Below are 20,245 nucleotides of genomic sequence, written 5' to 3' on the forward strand. Positions count from 1 at the left end.
TCCTCTTCCAGAAAAGACAACTCAGAGCCACTGAATTGACATTTGTCGGCAGCCCCCTCACAATACAGCTTCTATCCCCACCAGCAGCCCTGCAGGATGTTTCCCTGCACATATAATTCAATGAAGTATGTGCATTGCTAGTGCTTCTCAATAGCGATGCTTTCGAGAGGAGGTTTCCTTTTGGTATGAATGAATCAGCCCTGCTCCCCCAGGACAGCCGTGGGATGCAGCAAGGGGGTGGCAGACAAGAGCTGCTGTGACAGACAGCGGCTTGCAGAGAACGTGGAAGTTCAGAGGACTCAGTGGGGTGGGTGGGACTGAGCTGAGCCCTGGCAGGGCCATGACAGAGATGATGCGTTCAGCTCTGGGGCAACACCACAAGGATGCGGAGCTGATGGAGTGAGTCCAGAGGAAGTCACAAAGATGCTCCTAGAACTGGGCTGGTTCAGCCGGGAGATGAGAAGGCTCCTTAAGGGGAGACCTTAGAGCAGCTCCAGTGCCTAAAGGGGTTACAGGAAACCTGGAGAGGGGCTTGGGACAAGGGCCTGTAGGGACAGGCCAAGGGGAATGGCTTTAATCTGCCACAGGGGAGATTGAGATGAGCTCTCAGGCAGAAGCTCTTCCCTGGGAGGGTGGTGGGACACTCTCCAGGTTTCTTGTAGTCCCTTTAGGCACTGGAAGCTGCTCTAAGGTCTCCCCAAAGCACAGAAGAGGGGTGAGCTGCTGCTCACGCTCTGGGGATGCAGCCCCGCACAAGGGGGGGTTTTGGGCTCAGGTGCACACTGAAGCCGGGTCATAGGGAGCTTCTCATCGACCAACAGCCCCGAGTCCTTCTCCTCAGGTCTGCTCTCAATCCATTCTCTGACCAGCCTGTATTTGTACTTGGGATTGCTCCGACTCAGGGGCTGGACCTTTCACTTGGCCTTGTAGAACTGCATGAGGTTTGCAGGGGCCCACCCCTCCAGGCTGTCCAGGTCTCTCTGGATGGCATCCCTTCCCTCCAATGTATCAGCTGTACTACACAGCTCTGGGTTACCATCAAACTTGCTGAGGGTGCAATTTTCAGACGCAGCCCAGGTCAATGTTAATGGAATGGAGTTTTCACTACAGAGAAGGCTGCAGAGCCTCACTGCCAAGAAGAAATCCTGACACAGCCATAACAATAGAAGCTTTCTTCAGGCTGGTTATAACATAGAAGGAAAGCATACTTAGAAACAAAGTACATCCAACTGCACACTAAAGCAGAGTTAAAGTGCTCTGAGGGCTCAGAAATCAACAGCCTGAGGCTGGTGATTCACTGGGGGCAGGACAGTCCCCACCACATTGCTCGGGTGGACAATCATATCAATTCTGAGCCCTGGGAGCAGATGCAGGCAGGATGAGCTGGCCCAGCCCAAGGGAGGTTTGCTGGTGCAACTGATAATTCACCCCAATAAGCTGTGGCCTTCAGTGTTTCCCTTCACCCCTCTGTGTAAGGCTTCAGTATCAGCATCATCTATCACCAAGTGATGCTCGCACCAACAATTTGCTCATTGGCTCCGGAGGCAGCCAATGAGAATCGCAGCTCCATGGCAACAAGGCTCTGTCGCTAGGAGCAACCGGATGAGTTTGGGGGTGATTTAGAGTCCCCCCTCCCCATTCCCCTTCCTGAGCACAGCGTCTGCTGTAGGAAAAGGTTTTCACAGGAAGAAGTGGAGGCGGCTGCAAATGCAAGGCATTAAAGGCTCCTCGGTTCTCCTGCGCCAGGCAGCACAGTGCTCCCTGCCTGCACAGAGGCTTTTGTCCTCCCCTCTTCTGCCAGGGCACTGCAGCTGGTAGGGTTTTGCTGTATTAAAGCACAGATGTAACAGGAGGCTGTGCTTCACGGCTTTGCTAATACAAGCAACGAGGGCCCCCACAGATCCTGAAACACCTCCCTCCATTCGGGGTCCAGTCTGCTCTGCAGAATGGAAGCTGCCTGCACAGACACTGCTGACAGGGGCATCCCACAACAGGTCTGAAGCCTCGGCTTGAAAGCAAACAGGTAAAGAGCCTTTTGAGTACGCTCCGCTCCATCAAATCACAGACTGGTTTGTACTGGAAGGGACCTTAAAGCTGCCCACAGGCAGGGACCCCTTCCACTGGAGCAGCTTGCTCCAAGCCCCTGTGTCCAACCTGGCCTTGAACACTGCCAGGGATGGGGCAGCCACAGCTTCTCTGGGCACCCTGGGCCAGCGCCTCAGCACCCTCACAGGGAAGAGCTTCTGCCTAAGAGCTCATCTCAGTCTCCCCTCGGGCAGGTTAAAGCCATTCCCCTTGGCCTGTCCCTACAGGCCCTTGTCCCAAGCCACTCTCCAGGCTCCTTGTAGCCCCTTTGGGTTGTGGGAGCTGCTCTAAGGTCTCCCTGGAGCCTTCTCTTCTCCAGGCTGAACAAGCTCAGCTCTCCCAGCCTAGCTCCAGAGCAGAGGTTCTGTCGGGGAACACAGCACCCTATCAGGGGCAACAGTCTAACCTAGAACTAGCACCTGGAGCAGCGAGAAAGCCCCAACACCACACCCGGGCACACTCAGGAACTGCAACTATCTCAGCCAATGGATCAACCTGTCTTGAATTCTCCTCATTGTTTTATTCCCAGTTGAAGAGAGGGATTTAATTCCTCACTCCCATACAATTCCTACAAAACCTAGCAAAAAAAAAACCAACCCCAAACAAACAGGAAAAACCAACCAAATCCAACCCAAAGCCCAGGAGGCCACTTGTATCTGACTGCACAGTGCATAGGCTCCCAGTGCTTAGTCACTGCCTTATATCTTAATCTCCACCCCCACATTACGTCAGAGGTGAAATGATGATGCAGATGGAAAGGTTTGACTTCAGGTGGAAATAACCTTACAGGAACAAGGAGACAGGAAATGCAAGTGAGATGCAAAGCCCCCTCAAGGTCAATTCTGGAGCGTATCAGGAGGTCTCCAGCACATCCCACCCAAACAACTCCAAGGAGGGAAAAGATAACACCAGTTAAATAGGAACATAGGAACCGGAGCCTGGAGAGAGGTGTAATCCTGGAGCGCTTCTTCATTCTAAATACCTCTAGAAGGCTGTTCACCAGTACAGGTGCATCTGAATTATCACAACAGTCACAGCAGGACAAGTAATTTCTTGCCCCTCCAGATGTTCTCTCTCAAGACAGGTCTTTGCTTCCTGCCCCAAAGGCCACTCTGTTCTTTTTATGCAACTTAAACTGCTGCCTTTCACAGCAGTAGGTGAATATCAGGAGCAAAGGAGGAATCTTCCACTTGTAACCGAGCCCTGAGCCTTCAGATTGCGAGCAAATATTGAACCAAAGAAGGATTCCCTATACCAGTTAGGAGGGTATCCTAGCTCGGAAGCATCCTTACCACAAGGACCAACGCAAGGGGAGAAATGGCCTGTCAGTGAAGCGACACAGATCCTGTTCCTCTGCCAGGAATACAGAGGTGGCAACGTCCATAGCATCACGCAGTCAGCTGCCATCACTGAGTCAGCTCTACCAGGGGCTCACAGCCAAAGGAGAACAGCAAAATGACAAAGGGAAAGCGTGTTGGGTTTTCCCCCCCTATACCAGGAAACACTGGGATAGCAGTGGCAGGAAGAGCCACCATAAGCGGGAAGCTTCAATGCGGTGTTGACCAATGTGCTCAGAGAATCCAGCTTGACTGCCTGCATAGTCAGGTCCTTGCTTTTGACTCCTGGAGCAGCCTATACGCTATGCAAGACCAGAGCTCCCACCTCATTGCTGCTGCGAATAAGTTGATGACACAGAAAGAAGGCCATCACTGGATTCAGGCATGCTGGAGATCTCCTGGGGAAGATAACGCAGTTCAGCACCAAAGCCAGAGGCTGCAAAGATCCCCAGATCCCACTGCAAGCCTCCTCCCCATCCCGATTTGGCTTCTTGCTCCACTTTTGAGGCATGCTTCCTTTTATATACGCATCGAGAGGAGAAAATGGTGCATGGAGGGAGGTATCACATGAAAATGCAAGTGAGCAACCACGACAAATGGTTAGAAATCAGCTTAAAATAATGCATCCGTTATTGCCTGTTATGGAACCATGCACTGGATCAGCTTTTAAGTTCAAGCGACCCAACAAGAAAAGGAGACTGGAGGAAAAGGAGATGGAATTCTGTTTGCAGCACTCAGCATCAACACTGGAGCCTCACTGCTCCACACCACCTCTTTGCTAGGCAGTTTACTTGCATTTCCAGATCCCCAGTTGGAAGCACCAGACTCGAATAAGCAAGCCAGGGCATTCTTTGCTGCTTTACAGCACTTCTGGGTACAAAAGAATCTCTGAAGTACTTGGAACCGGATGAGTACACTTTGCTCACACCTATTCTGTAGGCATGAAGAAAGAGATGCTGAGAGTTTCTGCTCCAGTTATTAGATGTCCACAGCTTTACGTGCCTCCTAGAAAGGCTGCCCAGAAAGGACAACACTGGGAGAAAGGAACCTACTGCACAGCCACTACGGGAGGGTTTCCAGGAGGAGGAGGTCAAATGATACTGAAGAAAGTGGGTTTAAACAGCCTCAGGCTCCCAAGTTCCTTTTACTTGAGGTTCACAGCCATAGAAGCCATTGTCAGCCTTTCTAAGTCAAAGGGGTATTATCTATTTGATGTTAAAACCAGGCAAACAAAGCAGTGATGCTGTTCTCTCTCCCTTTTATTTTGGGAGCTGCAATGAACCCTTTCCTCCTTGTTGGGAACTGAAACCAAACCACAAACCAGCTGAGAGTGAAAACACGACAGAATGACAGAAGCCATAGACACAAACGGCTCTCCAGGAGGAAGGGCTCATGTCCAGTCCCAACACAGCACTTGTGGACAGCTCCTCTGAGGCTCCCCTGGCAGAAAAGACAAATCCAAGATGAGAATCTCCCCATCAGAGAGTTCCCTTCTCCATTTCCCCTGGTTTTCCTTTCCCCATCACGAGCTATTCCTGTCTTCATCCTGAAGAGCAGGGAACTGCTCCGGTGACGTCAAAGCAGTTTCCCAGCAACAATTAAGGAGGGCTGTCCACCACAGGGGTTTCCTGAAAAGCTAGCAAGGAATGATCCACCTCCTCTTCACTGTCTCAGGATGCAATAGGACAGCATTGAGCAGGAACTTCTGTTAACCCTTCCACGGCCCAAAGGAAAACCCTGACACATCCTAACTTTTCCAGGGTACCCCCAAGCAGAATTCCTTCCGCCTGAACCCATCCACAGTGAAATTCCATGTCAGGTAGGAAAATCCTGCAAGAGATGGAGGCGGTAACCAGGCTCCAGCAGAATGCCTGGCATTAGAAAGAGCTCTTCTTGTGATGGACACAAGCTCAAGAGGAGCGATCAGTGTGCAGCTGCAGCACAAAAGCCGACAGGATGCTGGGGAACATCAACACAGGCATCACCAATAGAGATAAAGATGTCACTGTCCCACTCAGTGCCTGCTGGGCCATACCTGGAATGCTGTGTTCATCCCTGATACGTGAAGAGAGATGTGGACAGGCTGGTGAGGGGCTGCAGAAAGGCCACAATGATAATGAGAGGACTGGGCAGCCGTGTGAGGAAAGGTTGAGAGAGCTGGGGCCGTTCAGGTAGAAGAAGTCCCAAGGGAGACTTTGTCACCATGGTCCAGGATGGCTACAAAGAAGACAGCGGCTTTTGACAAGGAGTCACATGGAAGAGGGGAGCTGGGCACAAGATGGGGAGATTCTGTCTGGATATAAGGAAAATCTTTCCCAATGAGAAAAATCAGCCATTGGAATCATCTCCCCAGGAAAGTGGTGACTCCCCAGGGTTGTGCACTGTCAAGATCTGGCAGGACAGGGTGCTGGGACATCCAGTCTAGGTCCTGCTTTGCCTAGGAAGGTTGGACCGGATGACCCTTGAGGTCCTTCCAATCTGGAATGACAGGATTCCCTCATTCAAAAAGCAGGGCTGCTATCCATATCCCCCTGTTTTCAAGGCTGATGCTCCTGCTTCTCACCATGCTGATGCTGAGCCACTTGACACACTCCAGGGCAAAGGGGTACAGAGCAAATAGAAGACACTGAGGCTGTTTTCCAGGTGGGATCCAGAGTCGGAGCTGATCATTACACAAAGCAGGGAATGATGATGATGATTTAAAGGAAAAAAGAAAAACATCAACATAATCTTTTGGCTCCCTGCTGCAAAAGTTGGACTTGACAGAGAAGAAGGAGTGTGAAGAGCAGGTGAAGTGTAAGGTGTTCCCCTTCCCACTATCCCCACAGCCTTCACCATTCACTGCAGTGGCTGCTCCTGCTGCTTGCAGATCCTCAAGCCACAAGCGATGCTTCCAGTTTAATGCTTCTTTAAACTGGAAGCATCCTCTTTAAACTGAAAGCATCCTCTTTAAACTGGAAGCATCATCTGAGGCTTGAGGATCTGCAAGCCATGACATTTTAAAGACATGAAGGGAAAGGAAACGGGTCCAACACACCTGAACAAATATCCTGCAGTGGGTAACAGCAAGCCCAAGAAAAGCAGCTCCTAAATCTCAAATGAAGGGAACATCATTTCCAGTACCCTGAGGTTTTTTTAGGCAAGACCAGGTGATGAACCTGTGTGAGAAGGCAATAAAGGCAACCTCAGCTCCTCGCTCAACTAAACCCAGTTCAGTAATAGGTTTAAAATGACTAAACCATGGGGTTAACATATATAGGTGAATACAAATATACTCCTACAGAACATCAAATTGCATAAGCTAACCTGAAAACGTCCTGTGGCACATAGCCAACGAACTAGCCAACGTTTCTCACCCGCTAGCCAGCTTCAAGCAAGTAAATCCTCTCCTGTATAACCCAGCAGAAGAGCAGGAAGCATTTTGTCTTGGCAAAAGAGAAACTACCCAGGAGCAAGCTGCATAAATGCCGAGCTACGACACAAGGAGAACCCATGAGACCGTCACGGGGAACTCCTTCATGACATGGGAGAGCGCAGTGTGCTTGCTGGGGATTCCCCCGTCAGCGGTGCATCCCCTGCATCACAAAAGGAGGAAGGAGAAAGCTCATCTCACGCTCTGCACTCTCGCAGAGCCACATATGCATTTTTGCACAGCCCCATTTTAAAGGAACCCCAGCAAAACAGCAGAAATCCTGCCACTTACTTACCCGAGATGAACGATGTCGGCTCCCCAGCCCTGAAACACTTGCATTTAGAGCTGTGCTGTATTTCCCATAGTGTGGGTACGGGGAAGAGGGGAAGGAGAAGTCTCCAGTCAATCTCTCTCAAGCCCAAAATAACTGAAGACTTAGTCTAAAAATAAACTCACCGCGGTGGCTTTGCACTCTCAGCAGGTCATCTGTCCCCTGATTCCAACGGAGCCCTCATTGCCACAACCAGCTCAAGAGGAACTTTGCCAGGATAACATCTCTCCTTAGAACGGCTCCTAACCCTGACTATAACGCTAGCGATCGTCGCTGCTGCTACAGCAAGCTAATTGCTCTGACAAGCAGCTCTGAAGCAAAGCAGAGCCCAGCTGTTGAGAGGGATGTCAAAGAGAGCTCTGCCAATAGCCACATGCACACACCCCCCTTCCTGCTCTCATTCAAATACTTCAATGGAGCTGCCTCCGCACAGCCCTGAGAAGGCTTTAAAGATGCAGCATCCCTCCCCTGCCAGGGACAGGGGCAACGCGGATGGAAGGGCAGGAGCAAAGAAGAGAAGCCCCAGCCACCATCAGCATCTTCCTGAAGAATTCAAGTGCGGGGACCGTGCTCTGCAGAACACCCTACGCATGCCGAGGTAGGTCACGGGCAGCCTTGCTTCACTCCCATCGCTGCTGCCACCGTGCTGCCACGGGGGCAGTTTGTTAATGGCTTCATTGCAATGCAGCTGGGTTTTTTTCCTTAGTGACTGATTAAGAAACAAGAAATGCAAATGGCCCTGGAGAGGTTTGAAACCTCTCAGCCCCCTTCAATTCTCCCCCAGGAAGAGGTTTTCCATCCCAGACCTGGTGACCAGGCTCACAGGCTGCGACCAAGTCTCCTCTCCATATATTAAAGCTTACTCGTGAGCACTTAAGGCAGAGGCAGACTCCACAATGGATCTCAAGCACATCCTGTCCCTCGCCAGGCTCGGATACGCCTTCTTGTTGGATTACAGGAATCTTCTGGCTATGGCTCTAAACACTGGTCAAGAGCAGGCAGGAATCATGCTGAGGGCGCTGGGGGGGGCTAGCCTGGAGAACAGGAGGCTCAGGGGGCACCTTATTGCTCTCTACAACTGCCTGAAAGGAGGTTGTAGTGAGGTGGGGGTCTCTTCTCCCAAGGAAGAAGTGATGGGACAAGAGGAAACGGCCTCAAGCTGCACCAGGGCAGGTTTAGATGGAGAGGAGGAACAATTCCTTCCCCAGAGGGTGCTCAGGCATTGGAACAGGCTGCCCAGGGCAGGGCTGCAGTCACCGTCCCTGCGAATGTTCACAAATGGTGTAGATAAGCCCCTCAGTGCCATGGGTTAGTGGTGGCCTTGGCAGGGCTGGGGAATGGTCGGACTGAATGAGCTCAAAGGTCTTTTCCAACCTGGCTGATTCTATGATTCTTCTGCACCAATGGCTCCCACTGGGCAAGGAGCTCACCCTAGGAAGACACAGCCAGAGCCGAAGAGCATCTGCCTGGGGACCAGCACTGACTTCAAACACGAGCAGCTCAGTCAGAGCTCTTGAGGAGGCTGCTTGATCAGGTTGAGCTCTGCCAGCAGAGCAAGAGGGAGCAGGGCTCCTGTGTAAAGCCAAAAGTTCATGACAATGAGAAGGCAGGCTCAGCCTCGGGCTCAAGGAGATGAAGAGGCTCGAGTGGGACAGTTGAGATGCACAGCATTAACTGACAGCATCCATGGCAAATCGCATGGTGCTGTGCTGATAAAGCCTCTTCAGGACTTGCCTTTACCACTTCTGTGGAGTTAACGCAGCTTCTTCTATATGATTCCCAGCCAAAGCAACAGCTCAATAAAGCTTTTGAAAAGCAAGGAGGCAGACAACAGCAACCTGATACATCTCAGCTCTGTGAGATTCTCTGTGAGGTTCCAGTTTGTAAAGCAGCCTTGCTTTGCAAAGGACTTCAGTTTAAATGTATGCATGAGCTTCTGCCTTAACCTGCTTCAGAGCCTTCTGAACCAAGCCCAAGCAGAAAGCAGGTGAATGTCCCTCCTCTTCCCGCTGGATGTGCTGGGATCCCGGCTCCACAAACAGCTCCTTGCTTCTGCCCACAGCAACACCCACATCTGAAGAGGGGGTCCCATGGCTACACAACCAGAGAGAAGAGAACAACAGAGGGGCAAGACAGAAGGGGCAATAAGACAGAAGTCACTTGCAATGCTCTACCAGTGGAGGGCCACAATTAACTGACACCCACATGGGCTGAATGTGAAGGCTTCATGGATGTTGTATGAGACTTCTCCATTGGAAGGTGTACGGAAAACAGATCCAAAGGATTCAAGCTCCTTTTATGCCTCCTGGTACTGGCCATTTCAAGGTTTTTCCTCCCAGTTCTGCCCAAGGAAAGTGAGCCACGACCTCCACGGGCTGCTCAGCAAGAAGCCAGCCTGGACATTCGTGTCCCCCTGCAGAAAGCATGTGCTCAGAGTGACTCCCTGTGGCAGCTTGAACCCAGCCAAGCTGCAGGACGCAGAGGTGAGTTTACCAACCTGGCATGAGGGTTTCCCCCTCTTTCTAACTCACCTGGTTGGGGTTTCTTTATTCCTGGGCCCCTGGAGTTTTAGACCTGGAGTTCTGAGCCCTAAAGAAGCTCCAGCAAATGACCAAGCAATAGGAATGGACTGATGCGTTCAGGTGCAGGAGCGCACTCCAGCATGCCATGCCCAAGCTGGGGATCTTTGCTCCACATGGATAGAGCCTTAAAATCTCTTTATTTTGCTAAGGAACATCTGTGGTCTGCTGCATTTCCACTCAGGGTCGTTAAGAACAGTTGCTGGCAACCTCTGCTCTGGAGCCCTGCAGTGACAAGATTAGTACTGTAAAGGGAGGGAACTTTGGCTGTTGTTCTTCCCTTCTACCTGTTTCCAGAGATGCCCTGCTGGCAGAGGCATGCTAAGCAAGAGCAACCGACCAGGTTAGGACCCTCTGTGGAAACCCCACTGTCAGTTCTTAACAGCCACATTAAAGCAGAAGGAAAAGCAGCTCCATAACCTAAGCCTAGAAACCTCATCTCGAGCACTGAAGATGCCTGGCAGATGGCATTCCGAGTGGGAAAGCTGTCCACTCCGAGGACACAAGCACCTGCCCTACACAGCACAGATGCAGCTTCCTGTGAGCTTGTCCAGCTCATTCAAAGCCCACTGCTTTGAGTCCTCAGCACTTCACCTTCCTGAAGCATGTGAGAGGATTTACTAAGCGGCATCTTTCTCCTTAGATGGGGAGAGAGTCAATGTTAGGTGGGAGGAGAAGGAGGAGGTGAAGGAAGAGTGAGTCAGTCCCACCAGCAGGCTGGACCAAGCCTACAGGGAGGGCTCCTGCCTTTCACACCCGAGAGCCATTTGCACACGTAGGTGCATGTGAAAACTAGGTCAGGGAAAGCAGGACACAAAAGGGATGCGGCAGCTCCAGGTATTGTCTGGGCTCCCAGCTCGCGAGGGAACTGCCTCTGCTTAATGTAGTAAGAGTGCAGAGCAAACAAAGGGACAAGCAGCAAGACACATCCCCTCCCTCCCTGGCAGACAATGAGCCTTGGCTCTGATTTGCCTGGCCCAGCTTCTACTGAAAGGAGACACATCCCTTTGGTAGTGGATATAACCCCATCAGTAGGTGGACACCAAAGTGGTGGCATGGCACTGGTGCAAACTGCACCAACAGCCAAGGACGGGGCTCTCTCATGTGATGGATAACCTGCGTCAGACACTTAGAAAGGGAGAAGAGCACTACCAAGAGACTTAAATGCACCCAGACCAGAAAACTCCCTTTCCCCTTTGAAAAGGGGAAAAGAGCCTGGGACAGAGCCTCTGTTGCAGGCACATCTCGCTTCTGCCAGCTTCAGCTACTGCAGCACCATGGGGATGAGGGAGAGAACTCAATCAGATGGAGAACTGCATCACGGACTGTTCTTTGGGTTGGACCTGACCTTGCTCATTGCATCCAGCAGCAGGCTGCAATCCCTCATTCATTACTCAAGTGAGAGGTAGAAACACGCTCTCCAGACAGCACCCGCTTCCACCGACATTGAGCAGGCAGACTGCAGGGGAGATGTGACTCATCTTCACGGATCTGCCAGGTATACCCCAAGCTTCTCGGGGATCAGCTTGGACAGGGAATGCGCTTAAGCAGCCATCATAACACAACCACCACGCATGGTAAGTCAAAGATCTTCTGTAAGTCCTCCAGGCTTGGTTTTGTAGGAGCACGTATGCAGCAGAAGGGTTGTGTCTGGAGTCAAGCAGGAAGGATGAGAACTGCTAGGAGCTACTGACTCTAACATGGAGCTGTTGCTCCATCAACGTCTCAACCTAGAGTGAGTACCCATTGAAATGCTGAAAGCAGGAGACCAGCAGAATCCTCACAGCTAGGGCTGAAGGAAGGATGTTCTGGTCTTCCTCATCCTTTTCCATGGGGCACACAAATGGAAGAGGGGACAAGAAAGTGACAGCAGGAGAAAAGAGAAAGGAAGGGGAATTAAGTTGAGTGAGTGGCTGGAAAAACCCAGGGATGAAACATCTTGCCCACCTGCTCCTTGGAAAGGCTGTGCTGCCATTCCTGATGGATAAAGGCCTGGATGTAAAAACGAAGCACCACACAAGGAGCTTTGAGTTAAGCTCACCCATAGCCACAGTCTCCGATGCTGTCTTCTCTACACACACACCATGGAGTCTTCTTTTGAGGCTGAAAAGAAGAATTTATCTTTCCTCTTTTAAAAAGGGACCTTCCACTCAAGCCTGCCTGAGCTGAGGATGCATTATCATGGCAACCGTCCCCTCCCTGTCTGTCCCAGCAAGAAGAGCATTAAACACACCAAGGTCTGAACAATCCTGCATCAGCCCAGGCTGCAACCAAGCCCCATGGTCCCCTCCGGCCCTTCTCCAAGCCGCGGCCAGCGCGATTTGACACAAACCAAATCTGTCAATGGCTCAAGACAGACACGTGGGCAGTAATGAGCGGTGGGAGAAAACACAGCATACTCCATTCAGCTCCAAACACTGCTAAATAATTCAGGAAGAGAAATGCCGCAATATAGAGCACAGCATGGTTTAAAAATAGAACATGTGCCGGTGCCAGAGGAACGGAGGGGAAGGAGTGAAAAGCAGAGAGAGATGGCATGAACTAAAGCATGTGTGGCAACACACGGGGCAGCCCATGGATGCTGCAGCCTCCCAGCTCAATGCATTGATGCCAGCAGCTGTTTATCTGCTTGCCCTTTAAATTGGGAATCCAAAAGACTTGTTATTCTTGTTATTATGATGAATGTGGCAACAGAAACCAGGGCTACCCTCTCTGGATCAGAGCCCTGCAGCAAGGCACAGACCCAAAACCAGGGCAGCAGCACACGCGGCAGCACCACAGGCACTGGCTCCCAGTGGCCAGGGTCAGGGACAGCCACTACCTGTGTGTCCTGCTCATGGGAAGCTCAAACGACGGGGCTCTGAGATGATGCTTTGTCCAATGTTTTCTGCTGGGGGTGATGGTGAAATGAGTGGCCACTGTTTCTAATGGGAAAGTTAGAGCCTTTTTCTCTACTCAGCTGTTCTCTTGTAAATCCAGCTACCTTAATTTCATAGAATCATAGAATGGTTTGGGTTGGAAAGCACCTTAAAGCTCATCCAGCTCCAACCCCTTCCACTAGACCAGGTTGCTCCAAGCCCCGTCCAACCTGGCCTTGAACACTGCCAGGGATGGGGCACTGATGGTGAAGAAACCAGGCTCCCTAGTTCTCCTGCTGACTGAACAGCCCACGTATTCACCTAATGATGCTGGTACAGGGCTCAGCATCAAGGTTTTGCCTGGGGGTTTCACCTGCATCTATTGGTGTCAATGAGGTACACTGCTTCTGAAAACCCCACGTCCCTGTTTAAATACACAAGCATCTCTCTGCATTCGCCCCATCCTTTGGATCTTCATTTCTGTCTGCGCTCTCCCCAAGGTCAAGTCACAATAGAAGGACTGGTCTCCTCATTTGGGTCTGGTCATGAAGCAGGCAGGACAGGATTCTATTTCCTAATAGATGGCATGCCTAAAGCCTCCTAAAGAGGTCAGCTTTTGGGATACAGCAAGCACCTTCTCTAATAAGGTGGCTCTCGTGTCTGAAGTCAGCTCAGGAGAACTGAGTTTCTCAAAGAAAAGGATGTCAAAGGAATATATAAAGATTTTCAAACTTCATTAAAAAAAAATACACAAGTGAGCTGCTCTGAGGAGTAGGCTGCATCTGCCCACATACAGTAATCATCCCCGAAATTCACTGGGAGGCAGCAGTGACTCAGCCTGCAGTACACAAAGACAGCTTGTGCTCCCAATACATAATGAAACTGGGCTTCAGACAGCATCCCTACTCCGCATGCGCCCCACTGACAACACACATGGAGGGGAATCCCAGCGCTGACAGGCAGGCAGGGAAGCAGCAGCCCATCCTCCTGCTGCTGCCCACATTCAGACACAAGCATCTTTGCAGCGGCATGCCTCACCTTTGCTGCCATGCAGGAAGGAGGCTGTGATGTCTTGAGCTGGGTTCACTGGGGCTTAGAAATCAAGAGAAGGGTCCAAAAAAGATGGAGGAGAGTGTGACAGATTTGAAGGCAGAGGGAAAGGAACTCTGGTCCTCGACTACATCCCACCATCTTTTCAAATGTCACCTCCAGCTCTTATGGAGAAACGAGAGAGAAATCTACGCATGGTTTGGTTCAATTGCTCCGTTGTATGAGTGGATTAATCACACTTCCAGTAAAAACCTTAAGGTATAAATTACTGCAGTTCACCTCCTGCCCAGCAGTCACAAGAAACATGGGGCTCTGCTGCATATTGGACTGTTTGCTCCCATACTTGTGCTGTCACAGCACTTACAAATAGGTTTCTCAGAGATGCTTTCTGTGCTGGCCTCAATGACTCCTTCACTCTGGCATCCTCAGTCTTTATCTTGGAACAACCAGGAGCTTCTATCAGAACTAACTGATACAGAAGGCCACTCCTCAAATGAAAACTGTCCCATGGAATTAGGACTTTAGCAGCACAACACATTTGAGGTAGAAACTATTCTACAGCAGCGAGTCAGGCAAGTGAATGACTCCAGGGTTCTCATCCTGACTCTGCTTTGCCTTTTGATGCTATCTCAGCCAAATCATTTCATATCATACAATAGAATGGCTTGGGTTGGAAAGGACCTTAAAGCTCACCCAGTTCCAAACCCCTGCCATGGGCAGGGACCCCTTCCACTGGAGCAGGGTGCTCCAAGCCCCTGTGTCCAACCTGGCCTTGAACACTGCCAGGGATGGGGCAGCCACAGCTTCTCTGGGCACCCTGTGCCAGCGCCTCAGCACCCTCACACGGAAGAGCTTCTGCCTAAGAGCTCAGCTCAGTCTCCCCTCTGGCAGGTTAAAGCCATTCCCCTTGGCCTGTCCCTACATCCCTTATCCAAAGTCCCTCTCCAGGCTTCTTGTAGCCCCTTTAGGCACTGGAGCTGCTCTAAGGCCTCCCCCCTTACAGATAAGGAAGGGATGGCAGGAAGGTCCAAGCTCTTGTGGTGGTATTCAGAAGGAAGACACTGCACCAAGCCATCCATTTGATGCATCAAGTGAAACTGAGCTGCTGGGAACAGGCACACACTGTTACACTTCTGTGTTGAACCTGGATTTAATAAAGTCAGTTGGGCAACAGCCACAAGAGCTTATCAGAGGCCACCTCTCCCTACTGCTTGGGTAGTATCTGCCCCGAGTCTAACTAAAGCCTCCAGAGATCTCTGTTGCCACCGCTCTACTTGGGCTACGTTTATAGAACCAGCTGAAAAGCACGCAGTGCCTTTAGATATCAGCACTTCCCTGTTGCCAGGCAGCGGGATTCTGAGTGATCTAAAGCAGTTATCCAGAAAGCAAACCCAAACTGGATCTACACTAGCTCATCGATGGATGTAGGCATTAAGGCACAAATCACAAGCCCCTCCAGGAGGTGGTACTGTACTTCTGCACAGTAGGCAAGTCAAATGTGTTCTGAATGCTTGAACGCTGCTGAATATAGAGGGAAGTCTCTCAGCTGAAGTGCACCCTTCCCTTGTCACAGAGCCAGCAGCATTTATCAGCATCACCACTTGTTTCTCTGACCTCTCCAAGCCTTTAAGATCCACTTCTACCACCTCCAGCTGCAGGCACTTCCAACATCATAGAATCATGGATTGGGTTGGCTTGGAAAGCACCTTCAAGCTCATCGAGTTCCAGCCTTCTGCCATGGCTCACATTAGACTATGTCGCCCAAGGCTCTGTCCAGCCTGGCCCTGAACACTGCCAGGGATGGAGCATTTACCACTTCTCTGGGCAACCTGTGCCAGTTCCTTACCGCAAAGGAAGATTCAGACCAGGGTAAAAGGTAAATCCACTTGGCCTACAGGGCTCATTGTCCTTGTGATGCGGGTTTCAGTCTGCGGGGGCCTTTGGATCAGGCCACAAAGCTAAGTCTGTGAAGAACTGAAGGCAAGCAATGCATGCAGAGCAAGTACCAGAGGCACAGAACATTGGCAAGAGCACTTGAGTACGAGTTTATCTTCAGCCAAATAAAATAGCTTTAGCCCTTGGAAAAGCCTTCAGCACTCAGGTGCCAAGCTGCATTTCCTGCCTCTTGCTGCACCACTACATTGGACTTCCTGCTTCAAATCCCTCTGAAAACAGCAGCTTGCTGAGCAACACCAAAACCTGCTGCACTTGAGGAGGGACTGAAAGGCAGCTCCAAAAGCTGCTCCCAAAGCTTTGGCACATAGCCTGCAGTGTGGCCTCTTTGGCAGCCACCTCCTCCTTCAAAATAATCAAGTTCTTAAAATGAGCACTGATCTAGCTGAAGTTTAACAGTGCAATGAGATTAAGTATGCCGCATCCACGCATGCTTACACTCGCAAACATCAGTGCTGGGACTCACTAGATGAGATTTAAGGTCCCTTCCCACCCAAACGATCCCATAATTCTCTGATTCTTCACACTTTAAACACAACCCTGCCCATTTTGGCATGAAAGCCCTTTCTGTTTGTCTACCTGATTCTAGGTAGGAATCATGTGATGACAAAACTACTCCCAGTTAAGATTTCTCCAAGACACCGATTGTTTTTGTCATCTGTCAGCATCTACCATATGAAGGATGATGAGAAATAGCAGTTAAAATAGGTCTGAACTCTAGAAGCCACTGGGGGAAATCCAGGCTGCACTGTAACCAGAGAAAGCTTTGATTCACGTTACGTTTATAAGTGGGGTGGTGGAGGTGAAGACAACACCTGAAGAAAGGCTCAATAGTGGGGTTGTTCCTCCTGGATAACAAAAGACCTAATTGTGGCCTTTCAATAATTACAGGGGGCTTGTTAGAAAGATGGAGAAAGACACTTTACCATGATCTGCAGTGATCATGGATTTACATCATCACGTACAAGGGTTTTAAACTGAAAGAGAACAGGTTTAGATTTGATAGAAGATTTTGTTTTACAATGAGGGTGCTGAGGTGCTGGCATAGGGTGCCCAGAGAAGCTGTGGCTGCCCCATCCCTGGCAGTGTTCAAGGCCAGGTTGGACACAGGGGCTTGGAGCAAGCTGCTCCAGTGGAAGGTGTCCTTGCCCTGCAGGTTTGATCCTAGGAAGGCCTTAAGCAAACAAAGCTCCTACAACTCACCCAAAGAGGAGGACAATGCTACAAACTGGTGTCTGATATAGTGAAATCATCCCAGGTTTTACCTTGCAGATAGTTCAAAGCATCCCTTAGGAAGGGTCAGCAAAACCTGCAATGCTTGATTACTGTGGGGTCAATTGGCTCTGTATCCCACTCACCTCTAGGGCACCAGTCCCCACTTCCAAGCAGGAGAGAGATAAGAGCCCAGATCAGATCCAAGTGATGTTTCTCCTTCACAGCTGGCAGGAGTTGATTTGGGAGTCTTAATCCAGGCTCCTCAGAAGCTACATGGCTGTCTCCAGCAACGCATCATCACTGCAAGCAACCTGTGGAGATACATCCTCACTTGTGCAACCCCTGGGGTATGGAGTAATGGTTTACTACCCAATGAAGCTGCCATCAAACGTCACACTCTGCCATCTGGGTGGACAGAGCAGAAGAAAATCAGCCTAAAGCCTTTCCTCATCATCTAGTTCGTGCCATTAAAACAATTCTATTTGTGAATACACATACACTGGAATAAGTTTACAAAGTTTACCATGCAGCCACAACCTGCCCTTGCATTTTGAAGACACAAGAATGAACAGGGGGAAATCTTTACCAACGTATGTTAAAAGCTCCATGAAAACACAAAGAGTGGATGGAGGAGTGAAACCATCCATTGAAAAACAAAACCAATCCACCCCCCCAAAAAAGAAAATCACCTGTGAACACTGAGCTGCCATTTAATCCGGAAGGAAGATTATGGCAAGCAATACCTGGTATGATTCAACCAAGACTTTCCAGCACAAATTCAAGGAGGAAGGACACAGAGGTTATGTCAGTCAGCCTTAATAGGCTACAGGGAGCAAAGAGGCTAGAAACAAAGAATGGAGCATGAAGAATCAGAACTATTTGAAGTAACCACAGGGAACCAGGTCCCAGTTATCAAAGGGAGATGGAGAACAGGTCAAGGCAGGAAATGAGATGAGATTCTCAACAAGCACCAGTGACAGAAACCCAGACAGAGACCAGCGTGCTGCCACCAGGAGAAGGAGCACCCAGACAGAAGTTTAGGACAAGCAAGGGCACTGGTTTGATCTGTTCATCTGCTTTCTGCCAAGCAAACCAGGTCCCACAACATCCTCCCATCGCTGCCCATGCAGCTGGGGGAAAGCAACTCTTGCACACAGCAGCGATTTGGGATACCTGTGGCATAGAGCGCACCCTCAGCCCTAACACCGCACCAAAGAGCTTCTTCCCCCTTCTTCATTGCTAGAACATAACTCTTCAGCCTATCCTTTGTTTGGTGATAAACAGGCACCAAAGTCTGGCAACATTTCCAGCTCCCCAAGCAGGTTATCTCCCTTTATCAAGTCTTCTTTCAGCACTCCTCAACCCTTTGGCTTCCTTAACACTTTTCCAGCTCTGACTTTGCTCCAAACCCACAGACAGACACTAACATACGCCTGCACTGAGCAACACACGCAGGGTTAACAGCAGCTCTGCATTATCCATCTGAACCCTCTTCAGCAGAGTGGTTCAGATTCTAATGGACCACTTTGCATGCAGTGAGGCCACAAAAGCAGCAGCAGCCATAATACACTCCAGGTTTCTTTGTACTCACAATTACAGTGGCATCTTTGAGCTCTAAGTGAAATAAAGCCTGTCCTGTTGTCAAGTTGGAAGCTTGGCACTTCTGCCAGAAGCTTGCTTAGCTCTCCCTGCTGTGAAACCCATCCCCTTACCGCTCCCACAGCACACCTAGCTGCGCTACCAGCACATATCCCTAGAAACACACCTTGCTTTGCCAGACATCTTCTGCCAACACTGATGCATTGCTCAAATACACAAAGAAAGGCAGAGCTAAAGCGGCTGAGCTCAGCTTTTAAGTGTGCAGGAGAAAAGCATTTCCAAGTCTCTGTGTTAAGATACCTACAAGCAACAGTTCCCTCACATTAGACAGATGCACTGAGCAGGGTGCGAGCTGGTAAATAAGCTTCCAGGAATAGGAATCAATTCACCCCTTCTGATAAATCAAAGCCCTGCTCTGGGGCACAATTAGCCCATGGGAAAGCACTGCAGGCGCACCTCAGGCACAAAACCACATCAGGGAGGCGGGATGCTCACCCAGGTCATGCTTTAGCTGAGATTCACAACTGAGAACCAATGTGGGAGCACTGCAAACTCCCCGAGAGGACACAAGTCACAGCGTCCGTAAGTGAACAGCAATGATACTGCTCCCCACGCACCTTGTGAGGGTTTAAATGTGCTAACATGGAGTAACGCGCACCAAAGCGACCCTTCCACGCCTGTATCCCGCTCGTGGCGTGCACAGAGCCCCTGCACTCCGGACCGCGCTCGGGCCCGGGAACAACTCACTCTCAGCCTTTCCACTCCCTCTCCACGCCGCAGAGCCCCAGAAGCCAGAACCGTTGCCAGCAGCGCGTCCCAAAGCGAGGACCCCGGGAGGCCGCCCTCCCTTCCGCAGCCACCGCCACGGATCCCCGCGCACCGGCAGTGCGAGGCCTCTCCTCCCGCCGCTTGCTCCTCTTCCTCAGCCGCCTGCCAGGGCAGCTGCCCGCTCCAGCACCCCACGGCCCAGCACCGGGCCGTGTGCGCTCCGCAACCGGGCGGCCCTCTGCGAACCTCCCCGCACCGGCACCGCGCCGAGCCCACTCCCTCTAGCGCGGCCCACGGCGGCGGGAGCCCCCGGAGACGCGCCAGAGCCAGGAGGCTCGGCCCGGAGCTGCCCGGGGCACCTCGCTCCCAGCCAGGAGCGGGCGGAGGGGTCCCGGTGCGGCGGGCCCGGGACCCGGCCCTGACCCCAGGCCCGGGGGCACCCGAAGCCCCTCTCCCCACCTCCCCCCCGGCGCGCACTTACCGGGCCGGGCCCTGCGCCGCGGGGCCGCCGCCGCCGGGCCGGGCCGGGCCAGGCCTGGGCCAGGGCGGGGCCGGGGGGGAGGAGAAGGGGAGGGGGAGGGGGGTGGGAGCGGGGGAAACCGGACAGAGGCGTTTGGGGGTTAAAAAAAAAAAAAAAAAAAAAAAAAAAAGGAAAAAAAAAAAAAGGGGAAAAAACGGCGGCCCCTCCCCCCGCGCGCCCCGTGCGTGCTGCGTCACCGCCCGTGCGTGCTGCGTCACCGCCCCGCGCCCGCCCCGCCGCCCGTTGTCGTAGCAACCGGCTGGACGCGGTAGCGCCGCCTGGCGCGGTGGAGGCTGCGGCGGCGGCAGCGGAGCCTCCACCGTGCGGCGTTCGCGGGTGACCGGTCGCTCCCCCGTGCCCCAGGGCACCCCCCGCAGCACCGCGACCCCTCCGCCCGCCCGCCCGCTCCTCGATGGGACGGGGGGGGCACCCCACGGGGGCAAAGCCCCAGCCCCGGGACCGAGCCGCCCGAGCACCACCTACCCGGGGCGGGCTGCCCCGTGCCCGGGAGAGGCTCCCGCGGGACCAAGGGGGCGTT

General features: G+C 51.8%; 1 protein-coding gene across 10 annotated transcripts in view; it reads right to left on the reverse strand.

The window, feature by feature from the left end:
* R3HDM2 (R3H domain containing 2) overlaps nucleotides 1–19,760 on the reverse strand; it is a gene marked incomplete at its 3' end in the record, with an annotated part of 40,470 nt that extends 20,710 nt beyond the window's left edge. For 6 of the 10 annotated variants that reach the window (XM_080635292.1, XM_080635291.1, XM_080635289.1 and 3 more), the window contains exons 1-2: nucleotides 19,669–19,757; nucleotides 16,964–17,131 (exon numbers count right to left, since the gene is read on the reverse strand). Of the gene's footprint in view, nucleotides 1–16,963; nucleotides 17,132–19,166; nucleotides 19,631–19,668 lie in introns of those variants that run through there. The other 4 variants (XM_080635287.1, XM_080635286.1, XM_080635285.1 and 1 more) reach the window with 4 other exon arrangements.
* Nucleotides 19,761–20,245: the final 485 nt, after the last annotated feature.

Source organism: Psittacula echo (assembly GCF_963264785.1).
Source record: "Psittacula echo genome assembly, chromosome: 27".
NCBI lineage: Eukaryota > Metazoa > Chordata > Aves > Psittaciformes > Psittacidae > Psittacula > Psittacula echo.